This window comes from Hyperolius riggenbachi, chromosome 2 (assembly GCF_040937935.1).
Source record: "Hyperolius riggenbachi isolate aHypRig1 chromosome 2, aHypRig1.pri, whole genome shotgun sequence".
NCBI lineage: Eukaryota > Metazoa > Chordata > Amphibia > Anura > Hyperoliidae > Hyperolius > Hyperolius riggenbachi.
The window spans coordinates 287090275-287114810 of record NC_090647.1 but is presented as its reverse complement, the minus strand read 5'-3'; positions in this window follow the sequence as shown (position 1 = coordinate 287114810).

Below are 24536 nucleotides of genomic sequence, written 5' to 3'. Positions count from 1 at the left end.
TGTCACCATGGCAATATGACATAAATGCATATTGTCATTTTTTTTATTTATAGAAGTGCTTTTAAAAAGGATCTAACTGCAATTTGTTTATAAGGAGTAGGGCATAAGCATCATGATTTTTTGTATGTTTCTGAAACAGGAAAAAAACTAAGACAAAGGCAATATTTACCTTAATGGAGCTAAAACCATCTGTTCCACAAAACAATTGCAAACAACCAATGTGTATGAAAAGCTTTGTATTGCCCCACTTACAGACTACATTCCTTTCCTACAAATATTTTAAAAAGAGAAACAAATATTTAAAATATATGTTAACTTCCTTTAACTTTATAAAGGAGATAATAAGTAGATTAATGTTTCAAGCAGCTTTCAAGTTATTTATGGCTGTTTATCCTGTCATAAAATGTTGGGCTCCTCCTCATTGCTTGGATCAGGCTGAGCGGTGCTTGTTCACAGAATATGATTGAATTTCACCTTCCAAAACCAGGAGTGGTCTGTAGGCCAATCACCCTCACTGTTGCTGTCCTGTATAGGATGGTCATAGGCTATGACAATCAATCCCTCTCTTCTGCCAGAGAAAAGGCCCCTCATCTAGCAACTACTGGGGCTACCTCTGGCTACTTATACTGGGGACTTCCTAATACTGGGGGCTACATCTGGCTACATAGTACCAGGGGCCCCATAAATGACTACCAACTACTGGGAGGCACCTCTGGCTACCCATATGGGGGGGCGCTACCATTGGCTACCTAATGCTGTGGACAATTGTATATATATATATATATATATATATATATATATATATATATATATATATCTGTACTGTTCTAATATGAAAGAAAGAAGCAGTCACTTGGAGTAACTTGGAGTGTCTACCACCTCCATTTCAATTTTAGCATTTCCTGCCCATTAAAAAAAATGAAGAAAAAGAATATCCTAAATCGCGAGAGGCCTACAGTACTCACTTACTTTATATTGTGGTTTAATGCTATGTGGCAAAATGTGTGCAATTTTAATGTGTGCACACTCTGCCTAAATGTACAAAAAAGAACATAAAAAATGTGCAAAAAAGAACATATTGTGCATAAGAAATAAAATGATTATTTTTTAAATATTTTGACCTGCAGTTCTTGCAAGCCTCTAGTTAAATTGGCAGTAAAAAAAAATAAAACGAATCTTCTGGTAGAAGTGCATTGTATTGCCATTGACACAGCTTTAGTGACCTTTAGGTTATTGTACTTGAAGGTGACTTCAAACCACAGAGAAATAGAGTAAAAAATAAAGTGTTGTGGCACTGGCAAATACATATTTTTTTACAAGGATTTAGAACTTAAAGCGGAATATAACCCTGCATTTCAACTTTGCTCTAAAACATTATTTACAGCATATTATATGCAACCAGCATTTTTTTTTTTACTAGACCAGCATTGGAAGGGTTACACACAGAGCTTTAAAGTTCCGTGGCGAGAAATGCAGACGCATCCGAAGTTTAGATAGATACATTTAAGTAAACAGAATGTAACAAGTGTGGAATGTGACACACACTCTGACTGTGCAGGAGCTCCCGGACACAGAGGCCTGGTGCACACCAGAGAAGTTTTTCTGAGCGTTTTGAGTTTTTAAATCTGCTGCTAATGTTATCCTATGTGTCTGTGCACACTGGAGCAATGAGGCATTACATTGGGAAGATCTGTTGAAACCTCTAGCGTTTTGGCGCTAGAGGTTTCAAAAACTCTTCCCAATGTAATGCTATGGGTTTTTTTTTACAAAACCTCATTGCTCCAGTGTGCACAGACACATAGGATAACATTAGCAGCAGATTTAAAAACTCAAAATGCTCAGAAAAACTCCTCTGGTGTGCACCAGGCCAGAGAGAGAGTGAGTCACATTATTATTATTATTATTATTATTATTTATTGTATTTATAAAGCGCCAACATATTACGCAGCGCTGGACAATAAATATATACAATGATACAAGGATGACAGACATAACAAGGTTATACAACATAGAACAAAGTTATACATGCAAATTGTACAAAATACATGATCATGCAATATGGGCTGGTTAGATAGGCCCAGTAATACAAGTACAGACTGTCATAGGACAGGAGCACATGATCCTGTAGATTACACTAGGGAATGGAGGACCCTGCCAGAGGCTTACAATCTAAAGGGAGGGGTGGAAACACTAGGTGGGGCTGTTAAATACATTCCTTTGAACATTCCTCACTTGCAGATTTAAAAACTCAAAACGCTCAGAAAAACTTCTCTGGTGTGCACCAGGCCTCTGTGTCCGGGAGCTCCTGCACAGTCAGAGTGTGTGTCACATTCCACACTTGTTACATTCTGTTTACTTAAATGTATCTATCTAAACTTCGGATGCGTCTGCATTTCTCGCCATGGAACTTTAAAGCTCTGTGTGTAACGCTTCCAATGCTGGTCTAGTAAAAAAAAAATATGCTGGTTGCATATAATATGCTGTAAATAATGTTTTAGAGCAAAGTTGAAATGCAGGGTTATATTCCGCTTTAAGAGGATTGTACAGCAATCTCTATTTTTTTTTTTTTTTTTGGTAATAATACAATTTTTTTCTGAATTTTACATATTTCTTTGCACTAGAAATAATATTATATTTGCTCTGTTTAACAACCTAGAATGATTTAATCCTACACTTAATATTCTTTCAGACCAGTTCAGAATTGCCAAGGTACAGTATGTAAGAAATGCATGGAGGGCTTGTTAGTAGTAAGGAAAATATTCTCCATGCACCTTTTTTGATGTTCATTGGTTTAGATCAGCAAAAACATTTTTGTGCCTCCTTCTGTTATCCAAATGTACAGTGGATACAGTCTGCTTTCTAAGAATATGTTCAGTACACAGAACATACAGTTTGAAAAAGATATTACCATATCAAAAGCTCACTCTCTGAATATTTTAAAGTTAGACAGTAAATAGTATCACCCTGATTCAAAACTTTTTGCCTTATGATAGCTAATACAAGTACATTGCTATAGTACCAGAATAAGTCCACTTTAATCTGCAGGGAGCCTCTTTAAAGGATACCCGAACTGACATGTGACATGATGAGGAAGACATGGGTATGTACAGTGCCTAGCACACAAATAACTATGCTGTGTTCCTTTTTTTGTTTCTGCCTGAAAGAGTTAAATATCAGGTATGCTAGTGGCTGACTCAGTCCTGACTCAGACAGGAAGTGACTACAGTGTGACCCTCACTGATAAGAAATTCCAACTATAAAACACTTTCCTAGCAGAAAATGGCTTCTGAGAGCAAGAAAGAGATACAAAGGGGAATTTCTTATCAGTGAGGGTCACGCTGTAGTCACTTCCTGTCTGAGTCAGGACTGAGTCAGCCACTTACATACCTGATATTTAACTCTTTCAGGTAGAGAAAAAAAGGAACACATCATAGTTATTTGTGTGCAAGGCACTGTACATACACATGTCTATCTCATCATGTCACATGTCAGTTCGGGTATCCTTTAACTGTTAAGAACAATATCAAGCTATGAATACCTAAGTTGCCTGAAAATCAGAATCAGAATCAGAAACTTTATTTCTCCAAGCACGACCGGGTCGTGCCCGGAATTGGGCTTGGCACGTACAGGGTACTGATACACGATATACAGTAGTTACAGATACAGGACAGGACATGCAGTAGGAACAGAACATTATACAGAATACAGAACATTATATAACATTGATGCAGAGGGAGACAATGTGGCATAAATTACAATACAAAAACAACCGAAAGGTACGCTTGAGCTGGAGCGCCGTCTGTGTGCAGAGTGCTTCAGTGCGTCATGGTATTGTGGGGTGGGGATGGGCATTTCCATGGAGAGAGTTCAGGAGGTTGACAGCCGAGGGAAATAAACTGTTCTTATGTCTTGAGGTCCTGGTGTAGATGGATCGGAACTGGAGCTTCCGGCTCGAGGGGAGCTGATTAAAGAAGCGGTAGCCTGGGTGTGAGGGGTCGTTGTTGGCGATCTTTAATGCTCTGGTGTTCAGCCTGGAGTGGTAGAGGAGGTCCAGAGTGGGAAGGGATCTCCCGATGATCCTCTCCGCAGATTTGATGACCCTCTGCAGTTTGAGCTTGTCGCTGGCGGAGGAGCTGGCGTACCAGACCAGGATGGACGAGCATAGAACGGATTCGATTGTGGCTGAGTAGAAATTTGTCAGAAGTTTTTGGGCCATACCGAACTTTTTCAGTTGGTGGAGAAAGAAAAGTCTCTGTTGGGCTTTCATCTGTGTTGAGGCAGTGTTGGTGTTCCCCCTCAGGTCATTGGAGATAGTTGTGCCCAGTAGGCGGACACTGGAGAAAACGTCATACATGTTCCTTCCTTTCAGCATAAGAATAGATCATGTATAGGATAGTTACAGGGAGCTTCCCTAACTATCAGAAACAGAAGTCAATTGAAGCTTCCAGGTAGTATGGAGCCTCTTGAAAGGATGAGCCTGGTGAGAGGCCTCACAGAATAATGCTAATATTATTTACAGAATTTGTGTAGTGCCAACTTAACACAAGGATACAAAGAAAATTGGAGCAAAATTGAAACAGTAGACAATCATGTTAGCTTTTAAATGAACCAAGGACTGTGTTTTACTGCTCTTTGCAATTTCTCCTTTTTAGTCCGCTTTACTTTGCCTTTCTCTTAGTGGTTTGCCTTATGGTCCATTGAAAGGGCTTACAATTTTGTTTTTTTGGTAATCAGGACAGAGGCCCTTCTCCCCAGTATATCATGCAGAATAAAGAAGCGGCTTCCACCTTTTAGCTTCCCCCTGGACAACTTTGATAACCAATATATGGGCAATTGTAATGGGTGGTAATCATAGCATGTCAAAGGGGCTCTTTAAAGTTTACCAGAGGTGTCAGCATTAAAAGATTTCATACTTACCCAGGCTTCATCCCGCCCGATGAGCACTGATGCGTCCCATGCTGTCCTCCAGAGTGCCTCCGTCCAGCCGCAATCACTCCCAGTTAATCTGGCTCAGTCGTGCCAATCAGCTCTTCTGGGCATGCGCAGAGGGACCTCGCATGTGCAGAAGAGCAGACTGGCATGACTGAGTCAGATTACTGGGAATGATTGTAGTTGGACAGCGTGGGACGCATCAGTGCTCATGGGGCTGGAGGAAGCCCCATGTAAGTATGAAATCTTTTAATGCCGACATCTCTGGTATCCTTTAAACACTTTTTAATCCAGTGCCTTAAAAAAGTATCATTTGCACTCTACGATAACCTTAATGTATATTAATTTTAAAAATTAAACTTATTTAGGTAAAATGTATTCATTTTTTTCAATATATGATACAACACAAGACTGGACAATGTTTATTCATGACTTAAAGAGAAACCGTAACCAAGAATTGAACTTCATCCCAATCAGTAGCTGATACCCCCTTTCCCATGAGAAATCTTTTCCTTTTCTCAAACGGATCATCAGGGGGGTCTGTATGGCTAATATTGTGGGGAAACCCCTCCCACAGTGTGATGTCAGGACCATGGTCCTAACAGTTCCTGTCTGTAAACCTCATTGCATTGTGGGAAACTGCTGTTTACAACTGCCAAAAAAGCAAACAGCATCTCCTTCCAGTGACATCACCTCCCAGCAGTAAAAATGTCACCATGTGATACATGTCAGAATGTAAATCAGGGAGAGGGAAGATTTTACAACGGGCAAACACTGACTACATCATTTATACATAATTATTGTAAAAATGATTACATAATTTTCCCTGGAGTTCCTCTTTCAAGGTCTTTATGGTTGAATGAATTTGTTTACTGACCAAACAACAAGAATCCCACCCTTGATTATTTTTACAAACAAACTGTAGCATAGGTTAGATTGGGCTGTTTACTGTATCTGTTTACTAATTACATTCTGTTCAACTGACAAAAATGCAGTTGTGAAATCTTACAGTATCCTAAGCCTTTGGAAATATTATCTCACTTTTTTGCAGCGTGCAAATATGATGAATAGAACATAATACAGCTATAGAATCTTGATGAGATATTCCAACAGTACAGTGATTACAGTAGTCACATCCCCAGGATAAATAAGTAGTAAAGCATTGCACATCCATCAAAAATGTGCTGCAGAAAATTGGCTGCTAGTGTGGTAGCTTGTTGCAAATGCTCCCTAAGAAACTAGCAAAGAAACAAGACAGTGCAGATGAGGCGCTTGCTCCTTAAAAATCAGTATTGGGGAAAGAAAAAACAAACTACCTAGTAAACACATACCAATGTAGTGGAGCAGAACTCACATAGTACCTGTCCTGATGCACTGAACATCTTTGTAGGGGTTTTTTAGCTTTTTTTCTTTTTCTTTTTTTTTACTGATTTCCTTTTCTCTTAAGATGCAATTTCATTAAACATCCATGAGAAACATTTTTGTGCATAACTGTGCACATAAATTGACACATATGTTCAAAATTATCCATACATGACCTCACTTGGTACTAGTATTGAATAATTCAAGACAGTTTTTTATCTGTTAGTGTTTCTCTTGTGTGGCTTAAAGTAAACTTGAGATGAATAAATATAAAAGTTTTATACATACCTGGGGCTTACTCCAGCCCCCACCGCACTGATTGCTCCATCGCTGTCTTCCTCTGCCTCCTCCTTCTCCCAGTAGAAGCCCCGTTGGCTAGTCAGAGCGCACTGCACATGCTGTGCACCCACGGCTGGGGGCACTCTTTCCTGCACCGTACTTTGTGTCAGGTACACTTTAAAGTGAGTCAGAATCAAAAACAAACAAACAAACAAAACAAAAAAAAACCCAGAAACTCATCTAAGGAGAGGGAAGGCTCTGGGTCCTATAGAGTATTTCCATTCCTCTTACAGTCCCCGCCTTCCAGCGCTGTGTCCCCCATTAGCAGTCTCCAACCGATGGGTTGGAGACTGCTCTCTGCTGCTGCACAACTCTTTGGAAGTCATTGGGAGCCGAGTTCTCCAGAAGATGGACGGCTCTATACTGCATGCATTCTTACTCACGCATGCACAGCACAGGGTCACCCGTCTTCAGGAGCACTCTGGCTCCTGAAGTCTTCCTAAGCCTCCCGCAGTGGAGGATATGAAAAGGGGAGCCAGCACTGGAACAAGCGGATTGTGAGAGGAACAGGAAGGCTCTATAGGACCAGGGCCAGAGCTACCATAGGAAAAAATGGGCAGAGCCTGTAGAGGCCCCCAAGTGGTTCCTCCCCCATCTTAACTGTTGCTCCCTAGGGACTCTGCAGAGTCTGTTAAGTTGGGAGGTGATTGGGGGAGGGTCAGCAGCCAGCTCAGGGGCCCAGGAGGGAACTTTGGCTGCAACAAAGGGCCTCTAATGACGTTTTTTGGTCAGGGGGTGTCTGTTGGGGGGTCCCCAGGCTAATTTTGCCCTAGGGCCCAATTGTTACTTGAACCGGCCCTGTATAGGACCCAGAGCCTACCCTAGGTGAGTAGGACCCTGTATAGGACCCAGAGCCTACTCACTAGGTGAGTATCATTTTTTTTTGTTAATTCACTTTCATTTTTAATTCACTTCAGACTCCCTGACCGCCTAACACCGATAGGTGGCGGCAGGTCGTAAGTGGTTTCCCATGGAAAAGGCCGCATGAGCGGCCTTTCCATGTTAGTTCATGGAGGGTGTCTCCGTGAACAGCCTGCGAGCCTCCGATCGCGGCTCGCAGGCGAAATGTTAACACGCGGGGAAGAAATCCCCTGTGTTTACATCATATGGCGCTGCTGCGCAGCAGCACCGTAAAGGTGATCGGCGATCCCGGACTCTGATTGGCCGGGGATCGCCGGCATCTGATAGGCTGAAGATTATCAGAGGCGGCGCAGGACGGATCCGCCCATCAGAGGCGGCGCAGGACGGATCCGCCCATAGGAAGGAGGGGAGGGAGGGAAGGACAGGGAAGCTGGTAATCGCTGCGGATGGGGGCTTTGAGAAGCCCCCCCCGCTAACTACAAATAGCCGGCGGCGATCAGACTCCCCAAGCAGGACATCCCCCTAGTGGGGAAAAAAAGGGGGAAGTCTGGTCGCCTTGGCTGACACACGATCTGTGCTGTGGGCTGGAGAGCCCACGCAGCACAGATTTGAGAAAACAAGCCCGGTCCTTAAGTGGTTAACCCACTCTAATCTATTTTTATTTTCACCCACCCCTAGCACTTAATTTTTATTTGCTGAGTGTGTTTGTGTTGTGTTGTCATGGGTTGATAGGTGATTGCTCCTGCGGGGGAAGCTGGTAGGGTCTCTACTAGTGTTGTTGTTCAAATCCAGATTCCCTTGTTTACGTTACCTAAACTGGTAGGAGGAAGCATCGGGGACAAGTGAAGTGTGAGGTGGAACGCAACTTCATGACTCTCCGAACATAAAAGTGTTCAACTGCTTTAGGCAGCATTATTCGAAAACCTGGATGCAAACAACAATACTAGTCTCTACCACATCAGCGGGGGTGGGGACAGTGCCAGCTGAGCTCACAAGCTGTTCTGTGTGCCATCGTAAGTGTGTTATTACGTCATGCAGCTTGGTACCAGAGTGTATCAAAGTGTCAGGCTTTGTCCAAAAACTTGATCCCTGTAGTCTGATGCCATGCTGGACTAGACCCGGGAACAGTACCGCTAGCAGTGAGCCAAATATGCCCATGTAATATTTAAATTACATGGCACAGCAAAGGGCATGGGGCCGACGGTGATCAAAGTATATGACTTAGCCTGACACTTTGATTTACAGGGACTGATGTTGTGCTGGACAGGATCTGGAAATACTGCCCCCTAGCAGCAGCCATGATTTGCTGTGTCAGACTCTCTCCAACATTGGTGCTGAATAGAAAAGTGTTAAAGTCGGACATAGTCTGACACGGGCTTGGAAAGGATAAGGGACAAACCTAAGACTAGCATGAAGCAGATGTTTAATGATTACGCACAGCCAAGCTTTTTTTTATCACGTAAAATAAACACTATTGCTGGAGATAGAGTTATTTGTGTCATCATATTTGTGCAGAAAATTGTGTCATCTCTCATCAAGGTCTGTCTATAAAGGTGCCTATAGATCTAGTGATGTATGGACAGATTCAACCAAGAGACAAATCTCTCTCTTATCAAATCTGATAAGAGAGAGATCTATCAGCTGCCCATACACCACAGGCCGATTCCCAATCAATTTCAGCATGAAATCGATCTGGAATCATCCCTTTGCGCCACCTCGCCACTGTACCCCCTAATGTAATATCCCCCCGGTGCCAAAGTGTATACATTACCTCTCTGTGGCCTCCGCTTGTTCCCGTATTCCTCTTCCACATACACGCGAGCCCCAAGTGGTCACCTAGTAAGGGCATGCATGTGACGTCACATACGTGTCCTTACCAGGAAACCACGCGGAGCGTGCGTGTATGCGGAATCCCAGAAGTCTGCAGGGGACAAGCGGAGGCTGCGGACAGGTAATTTATATTTGACAACAGGGCACGGGGGGGGGGGATTACATTACACAGCGGCGAGGCAGCGGATGGTTTCGTCGATCACCATCAAATTGCACTCCCACTGTACACCTGAACAAACAACTTCAGTCTGACAACTTGCAGCATGGGCAATCCACAATGCAACCAATTTACGTCCCGAAAATTGGTCGCTTTGTCGGTTGGGCATACACTCGGCAGCACCAATTTTTATTCAATTCGATTATAATAATTGAATTAGATGTTTTATAGGCCACCAAGTGGCCTGATGTATGGCAACCTTAATGCTGATGTAATCACAACAGCTGTGCATATGTGTATGCATGTAGCAAGGTTACACCTGCATATGCAAGATGAGAAGATTCTTTAAATAAAACGTTAGAAGTTTTTAACTCATTTTGGACCAAAGGCTGTGGGGTAAGCTGAATGATGGCTCTCCCTGCTGCTGCACAAATTTGTGGGGGGGGGGGGAGGTTAAATACTATTCCTCCTCTGAGTTGTCACAACTCGGAGGAAGACGTAATTCAGGGTTCAGCAATCTCCGGATCCCTGAATTACCTGTGCGTAAACCTTTTCCCACTTTTCATGTGAAAATTCTGAGCCAAGAGATCTCTTTTTTTTAAGCTGCATTGGAATTATTCATTAGCAGAGGTGAGCCTGCTTTTAATGTGACACATAACAACACAGCCAGTGCTGGTCTCTTAATCTTTTAGAAGAGTACTGAGTATTTTTAATGCGGATCCGAGATGAAAAACTAACTATAACAAGTAACTTGTCTATATATCTTATCTAAAGTTTAGATAGTTTACACAGCAAATCTAGCTGCAAACAGCTTTAATATAATATGATTGATTATTCCTGTGATACAATGACAGCAGCCATGTCCTTTGTAAACATTACACAGAGGCAGGCTTATCTGCATATTGAGCAAAAAAAAGCTAATCCCCCTCCTCCTCCCTCCTTCCCTCTGCCTCTGAAATCTCTGGCTAGTAATACCTCCTCCTCCTGCCCAGACTGAGCTCCCATGAGCCCTTGCTACTGTCTAAAAGTGCCCTGGCTTTCTGAAAACCTGTGGGCGTGGCTTCTTTAGTTTATAGGGTATTAGAGTATTAAGACAAAAACAAAAAAGTATTTGGCTTGAGGAATGCCCTATAAACAATAGGAAAGGAACACAATTATGACTTTCGTCATAATCGGGCAGCCGCCTCACTCTCCTCACACACAGTGACTGTCAGACAGGCTGAGGGCGGCTCTTGCAAGCACAGCTCTCTCCGCCCACCACCGTATTCATGCCTGATCTGCACGCAGCGCTGCAATTACAACGAGCCTAGAGCAGCCGCGTGCATAGGCATCACTCTGCTGCCGCTGGGATGGGAGAAACCATGTGGGCGCCTGGCAGGCATCGCTTACCTGCCAGTGTTAAGCCTGCCTGTGCCCAGAGCCCTGAATGAGAGGGAGAGAGATAAGTACAGGGAAGGTAGGGAAAAAGCTCCGCCCCCTCTCTCGTCCTGTTCAGCAGCCACCAGCCAGCATGTGTGTGTGACAGGCGGGGAGTTCAGTGTGCAACGTGGTTTGTAGGTTTTGACTCTCCTGGCTGATGTCAGCGTTGTCTGCCCGCTTCCACCCCCTCCTCTCCCTCTTCATCCATCCATCACCTGTGACTGTCAGGGAGAAGGGGTCAGGCCGGGGCACACTCAATTCGGGGGTTGGGAGGTTGCTGAGAGTGCAGAGCAGCTTTAGCTCCTGCTGCCTTCTCCCGAGATGGATTCCTCCTGCAGTCCTGCTTTGCTCTAGTCTAGCCTGACAAAAAGTGTCACATGGTAAGGGAACTTCAAAGCTGCCATGGATGGTACTTTCTGCAGTGAAAGTTAGCTAGCTGTTTGAATGGGGGAGGGGGAGTGAGGGTTTTGTTTTGTGTGGGGATGGGGAGAGTGTGTGTGTCTGTGACCTATGTGTGTGTGATCAGTGTGTCTGTCTGCATGATCAGTGTGTCTGTCTGCGTTATCCGTGCATCTGTCTGCGTTATCCGTGCGTCTATCCGTGCGTTATCCATGCGTCTGTCTGCGTGATCAGTGCGTCTGTCTGTGTGATCAGTGCGTCTGTCTGCGTGATCAGTGTGTCTGTCTGCGTGATCCGTGTGTCTGTCTGCGTGATTCGTGTGTCTGTCTGCGTGATCCGTGTGTCTGTCTGCGTGATCCGTGTGTCAGTCTGCATGATCCGTGTGTCTGTCTGAGTGATCCGTGTGTCTGTGTGATCCGTGATTCTGTCTGTGTGATCAGTGTGTCTGTCTGTGTGATTCGTGTGTCTGTGTGATATGTGCATTTGTGCGAACGAGAGAGATCTGTGGGTGCGACCTTTGTGTATGTGTGTGTGGCATAAGTAATAAAAGGGCGTCTGGAAATTTGAGTGCCCAGGAAAGCCAATAGTAGAATATTGGTAAATTTACCAGTATTTTACTTTTAAAATGTAAAGAAGGATGGTAAATATTGGTTAAATATCATTATTTTACTATAGCTCAACCTAACCCTACTCTGAACAGAACCCTCCCCCAGAGGCTTAACCTTAACAGCCCCCCTTCCCCAAAACAACCTATTTGACGCTAACCCTAACAGTCTTCCCTCACACAAACAACCTATCAGATGCCTAACCATAACAGCCTCGAACCCCCCCTCCCCCCCACTATTTATCGGGCTCCACAGGCTCCCAAATTTCTAGATAATACCGCCATTTCAATGGCGGTATTATCAATATGCATTACGTTGCATGTTTTTTTTATAGCTAAAAGGGGAGTGTCTTGGAGGTGCGGCCTGTGCTGAGGGGCGGAGCTTAGGGCGCAAGAATGTATGTGCCTATAGGCTCCTAATCTCTAAATCCGGCCCTGAGCTGCGAGATGCACTTTTATAGGGATTCAGATGCATTCTATTGGCTTCCGTCTGCCCTTTGGTGGACAGCTGCGGGATATGCGTATTTTTAGACCTAAGGCGTCATAGCTGACGCTTTGGACTTGGCAATGGCGGCAGCTGCACAAACTTTACTGGGGGTAAGTGATACCTATTTAAGGGGAGATGTCAAAAGGGGTGGTTGTCCTGATGATGCGCCACTGTACTTAACCGGCGCGAAACGGCTGTTGACCTCCCTCAAACTGCCTGTACCTCTCTTTATACAATATGGATATGTAAAGTATGCCTTTTTTTACTGGAATTGAAATGAATTAAAAGTGAAGTTTTAATGGGGATGTGCAAGGCCTCTTTTTCTCTCTGCAAGTGAAATTGTCTCAAAACGGTTTGGCTACTTGCACTCCCTAAACAATTCACATTTCACACAGCTATCTTGTGCATGGTGCTTTTTCTGTATATTGGATGGGATTCAGATGCATGGTGCAAATGCAGCATGCCGTCCGATGTTCCCCCCACATGCGATTTTGATTTCAAACACTGTTACAGATGTAAGGAGGTGGATATTACAACCCTTGTTCCCCACCCCATGCAAATGAGCTGATCCATGATAATGTCAGTGAATTAAAGAGAGCTTTTTAGTGACTTTTTATAACATGAAAGGAAGAGATAAGCAGGGGAAGATTTACAGAGGTACTTAGGAACACCTAGACAAGCTATTGCATTACAGTTTAGAAAACATGTTTATTGATAGTTGTAGTTTCTGCAGTCCAGTATGTAGCACATACCACTTCTTTAGGCCACTCAAAACTAACATTACTGCATATAAATGAATGAAAAAAAGTGCATATTTTTATGATAATCATTTATGAATGACTTAGTCAATGTTTGCCCAAGGTAAAATTTTACCTCACCCAATTTATATTCTCAAATTTACCAGAGATGCCAGCATCTTTATTGCTGGCAAGGTAAATCCCTTTCAAGTGTTTTTTCCTCTCTGTGAAGTGAGCAGGGACATCACATGATCTCCCAGAGTGCTCTAAGAGAAAAAGCTGCATGACATCATAGCCTAGGCTAAACATCAATGGGAGGGCGGGATTACATGCCAATACACACCAGAATAATTAAGGTAAAAAATTGTGGTTGTTCTTTCAACTTTCTTTTGTACAGATCATGCAAACGCAATAGAAGCACGCTACCCAATTTGTAGCAAGACCTGTTACAGATCTGGAACTAATATTATAGATATAATAAAACAACAGTCCCTTTATCTAATGGTGGTGCTACTGAAAAATACAGTCAAGGCCTACAGAATGGCTGACGATGTAGCAACATCTCATTGGGCCTACTGATGACAACTGTTAATCACCTAAAAAAATGCTGCTTTTATAATTGCTCACCAGTTGTCCATATATCAACTCACAATAAATAATGAAGCCAAAATTATCAACTGGTAATCAGCATCATTCCCACTTTATTAATTGCCAAATAGCATTTACCACTTTGAAATTGATGGGCTGTTACTGACTTCAGTGGAGCAAAGTGAAAAACAGGATTTACTGAAGTTACTGCAGTAAATGAAGGTCCTGTTATTGGCAAATGTTTCATTCAGTACATCTGATAGAAGACTGAAGCTGTAAACTGAAATTTTAGGAGAATTACAGTTGGTAATCAAAGCACTAGTTGCCATGATAAAAAAGCAGACCACTCTTTTATACATATTGTGGGACAATCTTCTAAAGAAAATAACAATCAAGACAGTGACAAACTGTCAGCAGATCACCACTTCCTAAAAATAGACCCATCATAGCAATTTGTTTGACAGGAGCTGATGAAAGCAGTAAAAGCAGGTAAAACAAGCTCTCCTACTGACTGTCTGCGGTATAGGGCAATATTTGGATCTGGGGTTAGACTTGTTAAAGGACAACTGTAGTGAGAAGAATATGGTGGCTGCCCTATTTTTTTCTTTTTAAACAATACTAGTTGCCTGGCAGACCTGCTGATCTATTTGACTGCAGTAGTGTCTGAATAACACCAGAAACAAGCATGCAGCTAATCTTGTCAGATCTGACAATAATGTCAGAAACATCTGATCTGCTGCATGCTTGTTCAGGGGCTATGGCTAGAAGTATTAGAGGCAGAGGATGAGCAGGACAGCCAGGCAACTGGTATTGTTTAAGAGGAAATAAATATGGCAGCCTCCATATCCCTCTCGTTACAGTTGTCCTTTAAGCCTGTAATACCCTGCGCAGAATGCCAGAGCTGCCATTCTTGCTACAAGAACTTTTACAAGTAGCATTCACATTATGCTACAGCTGTAAATGGTCTGTATAGCACCAATGGAGACAATGAGGTGCATGCACTAACTGGGCTTTAAAGAACTACCTGATTAGCAGAATTCATTAGGCAGAGGTACACATCTTTTGGCAGGTAAGACACTTCACAGATATTGTATTCCATCTCTGCACATAGATGAATGTCTGGGGTTTAGTTGTGAACTTATTCCATTAGTAGCAATCAATAGCAACAGTTACAGGAGCTACTCAGTGGTCCATAACTTCTAAATATACACAAAGGAGAAAGAAAGTACCCAATATACAGCACCAGACCACTAAATATATTCAAAATATCAAAATATCTTTATTTGATGAGAACTAACAAAATAAAAACATGAATAAAAATCACCACACGGTGATAACAGCGGTATCCAATGTATATGAATTGATACTGGTCAGAGGTCAAATAATAAGGAAGTCCTAATACTCCAATTGCATACATAAATATACATAAATGAATCACCATAGGAGATAACAGCCACAGTTGAGTCCTATATAAGTTGCATAAGTATTAACAGTAGGAGGGGTAAACCCTATAAAGGTGCAACGTGCTACACTATATATAAATCAATAAGAAAGGGACCAGCCCTATAAATATTGTGCCGCAGTACCTAAAGGTAAGGAGAGGAGAATAGCATAGGAAATAGGTGAAGACAGGAGGACTCACGTGGAAAGGAGTAGGACACCTGGATAACCGCCGCCGCCTTAATGCATCTCGCAGGCTCGACCCGCTTCAAAAAGAGGCAATGTGATAAAGCGTAAGGGGCGCTTTTAAACCCTGTCACGGAGCTCCCCGCTATTCGGGCCCGCCCCCTGGATATGACGCGGCCGCGTCATTGCGTGTATGGCGTCGGGTTGCCTTAGCAACCCGGCGTCCAAACACGCTAATACGGAAGTAAGCTGCCTACTTATAATACAATGATGCGGATGGGGAGGGCGCATGCGCAATGGGAAGCCGCAGAGTTTAGGGCTAAAAACAGGAGCTAGTGCCCATCAAAGAAGGAAGTAAATATTAAGAGGGTAAAAGGAGTCCGAAAATTGGTTGCCAAGAAAATAGCAGAAGAGAGAGTGTGAGGAAAAAACAAAATAGCTAGGATACAATTATGAATGACATTTGCCGAATAAACTTTCATTTAAGGAAGACATCTAGTGGACAAATTAGGTAAAACATAGCTGGACACAAGTTATTGTGACAGCATAACAAAACACCATAAATAATCCAGCAAAAAGCAATCTTGTCTCAATTCATATTCTTTGCTTCATATTCTTGCCACAAGGAGGAAACAGGAGGGAGAGAGGACAAGGAGCCATCATCTGGGTATAGAATAAATGTGTGATTTCTCACATAAGATGAATAACCTATGGAAGTATTCTAAAAACAAAAAAAGAAAAAGAAGAAGAGAGACATATGTTATAATAATAATACGATACTTCCTAGTAGTAGAACCAAATGGTTAATCTCAGAACCATAGTGTATATAAATTTCATGCTATTGAGAGGTTGAATATAAGGGGCAAAGAGCCCGAGAAAAAGCCCAAACAATTTCACAAAAGAGATAGTGGTGAGATGTGTATACAAAACCAAAGAATCAATATGGGTGGTGGCTACTTACTGGCAACCCCCATAGATTCAAGGATACAACAGCAACAGATATTATATATGTGCATATTTACAATGCAACCACAGTGCACAACCCACCGTATGAAGAAACATGATAATAGTAATATAGAATAATTGTAGGACCATGTGTGTTGATGCTATTCCACACAGGCCCTCATACCTACCAATCTCTGGGGGAAAAAACATTTTTTGAATTAATAAACAATAATAGAGGAAACCCTCATGATAGGATGCAATAAACCAACCATATGCAATTATACAATAACCCCAATAGACAAATAATGTGTGGAAAAGAAAAACGTGAGCACATATACACATATATATATATATATATATATATATATATACACACATACATACACACACATGTGCATATCTGTGTAATACTGAATTCCCCGTTGGGCTACCAGACCGCTCACCTCCAGTCCAGCCACCCGGGGAACAGGACACAACGGCTACTAACCCACGGCCAATATGATGAATAGTAAATAATTATTGGAAAAACGAGTGCACCCATAACCAATATCCCAGACCACAATTCACTCAGAGAGGCTCCCCCAAGACCAACCAGAAACATAGATGTTAGGAGAACCAAGGGTATTCAAAAAGGGGTGGAATCAATGTAGATAGCTACTGAACGAGAAATCCTCGTTAAGCCCACCTGGGCCCTGTGTACCCAACTCGAAAATCCAACGAGTTTCCGCCCTCAAAAGGGCCTGTGTGATATCTCCACCCCGTGGGGAAGGCAGAATTTTTTGTAAACCTGTTACTTTCCAATTTTTTGTGCTGCTGTGATGGCAGCGTAATGCATGTAGAGCTACAGGAGTGAGCGTTTTACCCTCCTCCAGATCTTTTTCAGACAGCCTTATAGTTGAAAAGTGTTTTTGTATTCTCTGTTTCATCATGTTCTTGGTTTGGCCCACATATTTGAGACCACAAGGGCACTCCAACAAATATATCACTCCTGTACTTTGACAGTTAATGTACTGTTGAATTTTAAAGTAGCGGGTGGACTTAACATTCCATACCTGTTTGGTTTTTTGCATATGTGCACATATGTTACAGCATCCACAAGCAAAATTTCCTTTAAGGTTGTAAGATGGTTTTTGATTTCTTTTTTCATAATGACTCCTGCACAATAGGTCCCTTAAGGAAGGGGCCCTTTTAGCTGTTAAAGACACCCCCTCTGTGGTGTATTGCCTGATCACTGGGTCACTGCGGATGATAGACCAATGTTGTTTTAGAACTCTCCTAATACTAGGCCAGTGATCATTGTAAGTTGTACATAATCTAACCAACTGACCTGTTTTACGTTGTTTAGTTTTTAGGAGATCCCCACGATTTGTACTCATGGCTCTCTGTTGAGCACGGTTTACCACTTTTTTAGGGTACCCTCTTTTCAAAAACCGTTCTCTCAGATTTTTGCTCTCCCTTGTGAAGTCCAGGTCCTCCGAACAGTTTCTACGGACCCGCAGAAACTGTCCCACCGGAATATTATCCCTTAGTGGACCTGTATGGAAGGAAGTGTAATGTAATAAGTTGTTTACTGCAGTCTCCTTGCGAAACAAGGACGTTTGGAGACTGCCATCCTCCCTTAATTTTATTCTCAAATCCAAAAAACTCACCTCCATTTTGGAGTAATCAGCCGTGAGATAAATATTATATTCATTCTGGTTTTTTTTTTTTTTTTTTTTTTTTTAGAATACTTCCATAGGTTATTCATCTTATGTGAGAAATCACACATTTATTCTATACCCAGATGATGGCTCCTTGTCCTCTCTCCCTCCTGTTTCCTCCTTGTGGCAAGAATATGAAGCAAAGAATATGAATTGAGACAAGATTGCTTTTTGCTGGATTATTTATGGTGTTTTGTTATGCTGTCACAATAACTTGTGTCCAGCTATGTTTTACCTAATTTGTCCACTAGATGTCTTCCTTAAATGAAAGTTTATTCGGCAAATGTCATTCATAATTGTATCCTAGCTATTTTGTTTTTTCCTCACAATCCCCCAGAGATTGGTAGGTATGAGGGCCTGTGTGGAATAGCATCAACACACATGGTCCTACAATTATTCTATATTACTATTATCATGTTTCTTCATACGGTGGGTTGTGCACTGTGGTTGCATTGTAAATATGCACATATATAATATCTGTTGCTGTTGTATCCTTGAATCTATGGGGGTTGCCAGTAAGTAGCCACCACCCATATTGATTCTTTGGTTTTGTATACACATCTCACCACTATCTCTTTTGTGAAATTGTTTGGGCTTTTTCTCGGGCTCTTTGCCCCTTATATTCAACCTCTCAATAGCATGAAATTTATATACACTATGGTTCTGAGATTAACCATTTGGTTCTACTACTAGGAAGTATCGTATTATTATTATAACATATGTCTCTCTTCTTCTTTTTCTTTTTTTGTTTTTAGAATACTTCCATAGGTTATTCATCTTATGTGAGAAATCACACATTTATTCTATACCCAGATGATGGCTCCTTGTCCTCTCTCCCTCCTGTTTCCTCCTTGTGGCAAGAATATGAAGCAAAGAATATGAATTGAGACAAGATTGCTTTTTGCTGGATTATTTATGGTGTTTTGTTATGCTGTCACAATAACTTGTGTCCAGCTATGTTTTACCTAATTTGTCCACTAGATGTCTTCCTTAAATGAAAGTTTATTCGGCAAATGTCATTCATAATTGTATCCTAGCTATTTTGTTTTTTCCTCACACTCTCTCTTCTGCTATTTTCTTGGCAACCAATTTTCGGACTCCTTTTACCCTCTTAATATTTACTTCCTTCTTTGATGGGCACTAGCTCCTGTTTTTAGCCCTAAACTCTGCGGCTTCCCATTGCGCATGCGCCCTCCCCATCCGCATCATTGTATTATAAGTAGGCAGCTTACTTCCGTATTAGCGTGTTTGGACGCCGGGTTGCTAAGGCAACCCGACGCCATACACGCAATGACGCGGCCGCGTCATATCCAGGGGGCGGGCCCGAATAGCGGGGAGCTCCGTGACAGGGTTTAAAAGCGCCCCTTACGCTTTATCACATTGCCTCTTTTTGAAGCGGGTCGAGCCTGCGAGATGCATTAAGGCGGCGGCGGTTATCCAGGTGTCCTACTCCTTTCCACGTGAGTCCTCCTGTCTTCACCTATTTCCTATGCTATTCTCCTCTCCTTACCTTTAGGTACTGCGGCACAATATTTATAGGGCTGGTCCCTTTCTTATTGATTTATATATAGTGTAGCACGTTGCACCTTTATAGGGTTTACCCCTCCTACTGTTAATACTTATGCAACTTATATAGGACTCAACTGTGGCTGTTATCTCCTATGGTGATTCATTTATGTATATTTATGTATGCAATTGGAGTATTAGGACTTCCTTATTATTTGACCTCTGACCAGTATCAATTCATATACATTGGATACCGCTGTTATCACCGTGTGGTGATTTTTATTCATGTTTTTATTTTGTTAGTTCTCATCAAATAAAGATATTTTGATATTTTGAATATATTTAGTGGTCTGGTGCTGTATATTGGGTACTTTCTTTCTCCTTTGTGTATACTGTGCAATATTACCCAATTAGCACATTCCCTTTTATGTACACTAATTGACATATAGGATGGTGCTTTTCCTTCTTGTTTAGCATAACTTCTAAATGACTGTCTTGTACATTTCCTGTTCAAAAAGAAAACACAGAATATACGTGACGATGTGAGATCACCTTGTACCAAATTTTTATCTTAATGGGGCAATTGGTTACAAATGAGAGACCTTTCTGACCCTGCAAGAACAATTGTTTCATCCCAAGCTGTTTTCTCATTAAATATTGTGCAATATATCTTATTAACAATATCATTATGCTAAAGTTGTGTAATGTATGGATCTCACATAGCAGATTACACTGGACATATACATTGCTGTCATAATTTAGATATTCTATGCACTGTTCTCATTCCCTAATAATGTGTTCAATAACTGGAAGTTAAATTTGCTTGTTGTTTACAATTAAATGAAAATTGTGCAAACAAAAAGCTCAGTGGCAGACTAAGACATTACCTTCTTTTTATAATTCAATAAAAAAAAAGTAAATACAGAAATATCAGTCAGGGATTGTGACTAGAGATTTTCTATAATACTTGATAGACTTTAGCAGCCCCTCTAGTTAGCAGAAGGGCCCAGAGCACGAAAATCGCTACTACACATACGCAGAGGGCTCCCGGCAGCGGGAGTGTGATCAGGGTGTGTGAGGCTCGGGGCCGCCCATGTGCAGTAGCCAGCGACTGTCCAGCTTTGCAGGTGTCACTGCTGCTGGCTGGAGGGGATCAGGACAGCGTCATGGGCACAGGATGGCCCCAGGGGGCTGAAAGAAGCCCCAGGTAAGTTAAAAACCTTTTTTTTTTACTTAAATATTCCTTTAAGATCAAGTGTTTTTGTGGCTACACTTGGAAAGGGTGCGAAGATCATGATGGCCACACTTGTTTTCTGACCCTTGTGAGATGGGCCCAAAGACTGTGAAGAGCTCGAAGGGGAGACAAGAGAAGGGATGTGATCATTGGGGGGCCTCATCGAAGTTTCACTGGGGGGCCCCATGAATTGTAGTTACACAACTGCCATCATTCCTTGCAAGGTGCTCTGGTGAAGGCCCATGCTCACTTAGATTTCATGCCTGGGGAGTTCCGGCACCATCCACAGGTACTGAGATCAACAGGGCTGTGACAGTGACATAAGTACCACATGACAATTTACCGCTGTTTAGTGTATAAGCCTCACTGATGCTGGGCAGTCATAGTTTTTAAATAAGTAACACTCAAGAAAGCTAGTAAATTTGTAAAGGCTGAATTTCTGTAATGTCCACAAAGGCCTGGTCCTTTGGGGAATTCTGCACAAGTGGAAGGCTGGATGTAGAATGGGGTTGCTGCATATGGATGAGGAGCTTCTGTTAGAAAAGGAAGGCTGCAAATGCAGTGCAATACATGGAAGAGGGCAACGGGTACCCAATAGAAGGGTAGCTTGTTAGCTGGGTTAAGTTAATTGTTTGTTCATAGTCTCGTATATATGTGCATATAAGCCACCCCACCCAAAAGCTAACACCCCCCCCCCTCTCCACACACACACACACACACACACACACACACACACACACACACACACACACACACACACATACTTTTACCCTAGAAAATAGGCAAAAAGCTGTGACCTGCTGATTAGACAACCCCATAATGTGCCACCATAGCTCCCTTGTAGAGTGTTGGAGCATGCTTCAGCATGTATGTCTATCTCTCTCGGCTTTATCTCCATTCCCTGTGTCTCCCTGGCAGCATCTGATCTGGCCACTAGAGCTCCAGGGGCACCGTCCTTTGACTGCAGTGAGCCTGGAGCTCTAGTAACCTGTTTGGAAGTTGCCAGGGTGATGCGTGGATTCAAGCTGGAGCATGAACATGCAGATATTCATGCTGCCACTTCAACTTAAAGAAACACTGAAGTCTCCAAAAATGCAGCTTTTTATTACAAAAACATGTTCAACATTATTGCCCTAACTAAAATGCTGCATCCCCGCGGCTGAACTCTAACTAAATCTCCCAAAACTCCCTTCGCAAAATCCACGACTTTCTTGGTCGTGGATTTTGCTGCCCCGGGAGGCAGAGCTTTCAGCTGCAGCTCTGCCTCCATGCGCATCTATCAGCCCGTGTCTCCACCTCTCCCCCACCCCTCTCAGTGAAGGAAGACTGAGAGGGTCGGGTGGAGGTGGAGATACGCGCTGATAGACGAGTGTAGAGGCAGAGCTGCAGCTGAAAGCTCAGCCTCTCACAGAAGCGCTCCCCACAGTAGTATGTTTGGGGGGATTTAGTTAGATTTTCAGATGCAGCGTTTTAGTTAGGGCAATAATGTTGAACAGGTTTTAGCAATAAAAAGCTGAATTTTCGGAGACTTCAGAGTCTCTTTAAAGTGAACCTCCGGACTAAAAATCTACTCAGCAGAACTGAAAAGGCTTAGTGTTTCTTTAACAGTTTCACAGCATCAGAACTTTGTTGTTCTTACCAAAGCATCATTTTTAGCTGCATTTTTACCTAAGCTCCACCCATCAAAGAAAAAAAGCCCAGGCTTTTTTCCCTGATGCTGTGCAGAGCATGATGGGATTTCCTATGCTGTTATTCACGTTGCCTAGCAACTGGGAGAGGTGCTCAGGACACAGGACAGTTGGAACTGTGTCTCATGCGCCCTGTCACCTCCTTTCAACCAAAAAGATGGCTGCCATCCTGAAATCAAACATTTGCCTGTTCTTTTAAAACAGTGTGGGTAAGAGATTATATTACCTATCTATTTTAATTAACATAACTAATGTAACTTAATGACAGTATGTTTGTTTAGGCTGGAGTTCCTCTTAAGGCCCCGTTCACACTTGCGTTTTGGCAAATAAACGGACTGTCAGGCTCAGGTCCGGCTCCGGTCCGGGTGCGTGGGCCGGAGATCCGGACCCAAAAAATAGCGTATGTTGGAAAAGAGTCCGGAGTCCGGATCCGATCCGGCTCCGTACTGTACGGAACGGACACGTGTGAACGTCCGCATAGACTTTACATTGCTATGCGGAACGTACGTTCCGTTTGTACAGTATGTGATCCGGATCAGATCCGGAACATCCGGATAGCGAACGCTAATGTGAACCGGGCCTATAGCTCTGTATATGGGGTCTGCACACGTATCATACACAGTAAATCACCAGCGAATAAGCTGACCCACGTGACGATATACGGTGTCTGGTTATTTGCTTTACCCCATTAGAACCGTAAACTCAAGTAAACCTTTTTTAAACACTTCAAACAATCAGACTGTCAGTAAATACACAGTAATTTTGTGTTAAATATTCTCTGTATTAAATATTCTTTTCACTTTATGATAAATAATACCTAATATAGCACAGGGATAGAATCTCAAGTTATGCGATACTCTGCCCTTAGCAATATGGCAAGAATTGGATGGCTATGTGCTCCAAATGCTGCAAAACGGTATTGTGAAAGGTTTAATTCCCAGCCATCTGTCCCTGGGAGACACTAAATGACCAAATCCTTTGCAGACTTTCTGAATTCAAAGAAAACATGGAATATGACAGCTTGTAAACTAGATGTTTTTTTTCTATAGAGAGAATGCATCATTACAACTGCTGCTTTAAAACTGGCAAATAATCCTTCTGCCAATCCATTCCTTTGCCAATTAGCTTTTCATTCTGGCCTGTTTTTGAGGAAGAAAATAGAGAAACAGTTTATGAATCCAATTAAAGAAAATAAATAAGTGCACATTCAAGAAACGTTGCATGCCCGGTCAAGGTTGCCTAACCTGCCTCTTATACCTCTACAACAGAATCCAGGTGCCAAGCTGTATGTGCTTTTGCAATGTGTTATAGAAAATATTTAGAAAAATTGATTTCATAGAAGTGGCTAAGCTATTTTTTTTGTTTGTTTGTTTTTTTAGTTTACTAACATTCAGTGAATAAGGCTCGACATGAGAGGAGAGGTTGGAGCATATTCATGCACTGCTGTTTACAAGTACTTATAGCGCTTGCGCAATAGTGCAAAAATGGTGTTTGCGTTATATAGGTAATGAGCAGATTGCTAGGGTAGCGTGCATTACACTTGTAGGGTAGCACTCCATAAATGATCAACATGTGTGTTACCCAGGTAATGCAAGTTGTGCTATTTGCACAGCATGTGTGACATAACTGGCATAAATACTGGTAAAATAGTGAACTATGCGCATTACCGCAACTCTATAATTTTAGCCCAAACACAGAACTCAAAAGCATTGGACCAATCAGAGAATGCAGAATTTTTCTGTGAGAATTGGATTACCACAGTAATTTTAGACTAATCACAAGGCTCGGATACTACAGAGCATTCCTGAGGCTTGTGATTGACCTAAAATGTACGTGGTATTCTTATTACTGTGGTAAAATTCTGCATTTTCTGATTGGGGTCCAATTCTTCCGAGTCAATTTTTAAGTATTTGGCAAATCGGAGAATGCCAAAAATGCCCCCCCCCCCCCCCCCCAAAAGGATTCCTTTGAAACAGGGAAAACAAAAATTGGAAATCGGTTCAATCAGTAATTGGCATTGGCAGAAACCGGAATTTCTGCAGAATCAGAAATTGGCATTACCTACCATCCCTAATGACTAAATGAGGAGGCCTAGTGACAGAGATGAAAGAATCCACATACACTC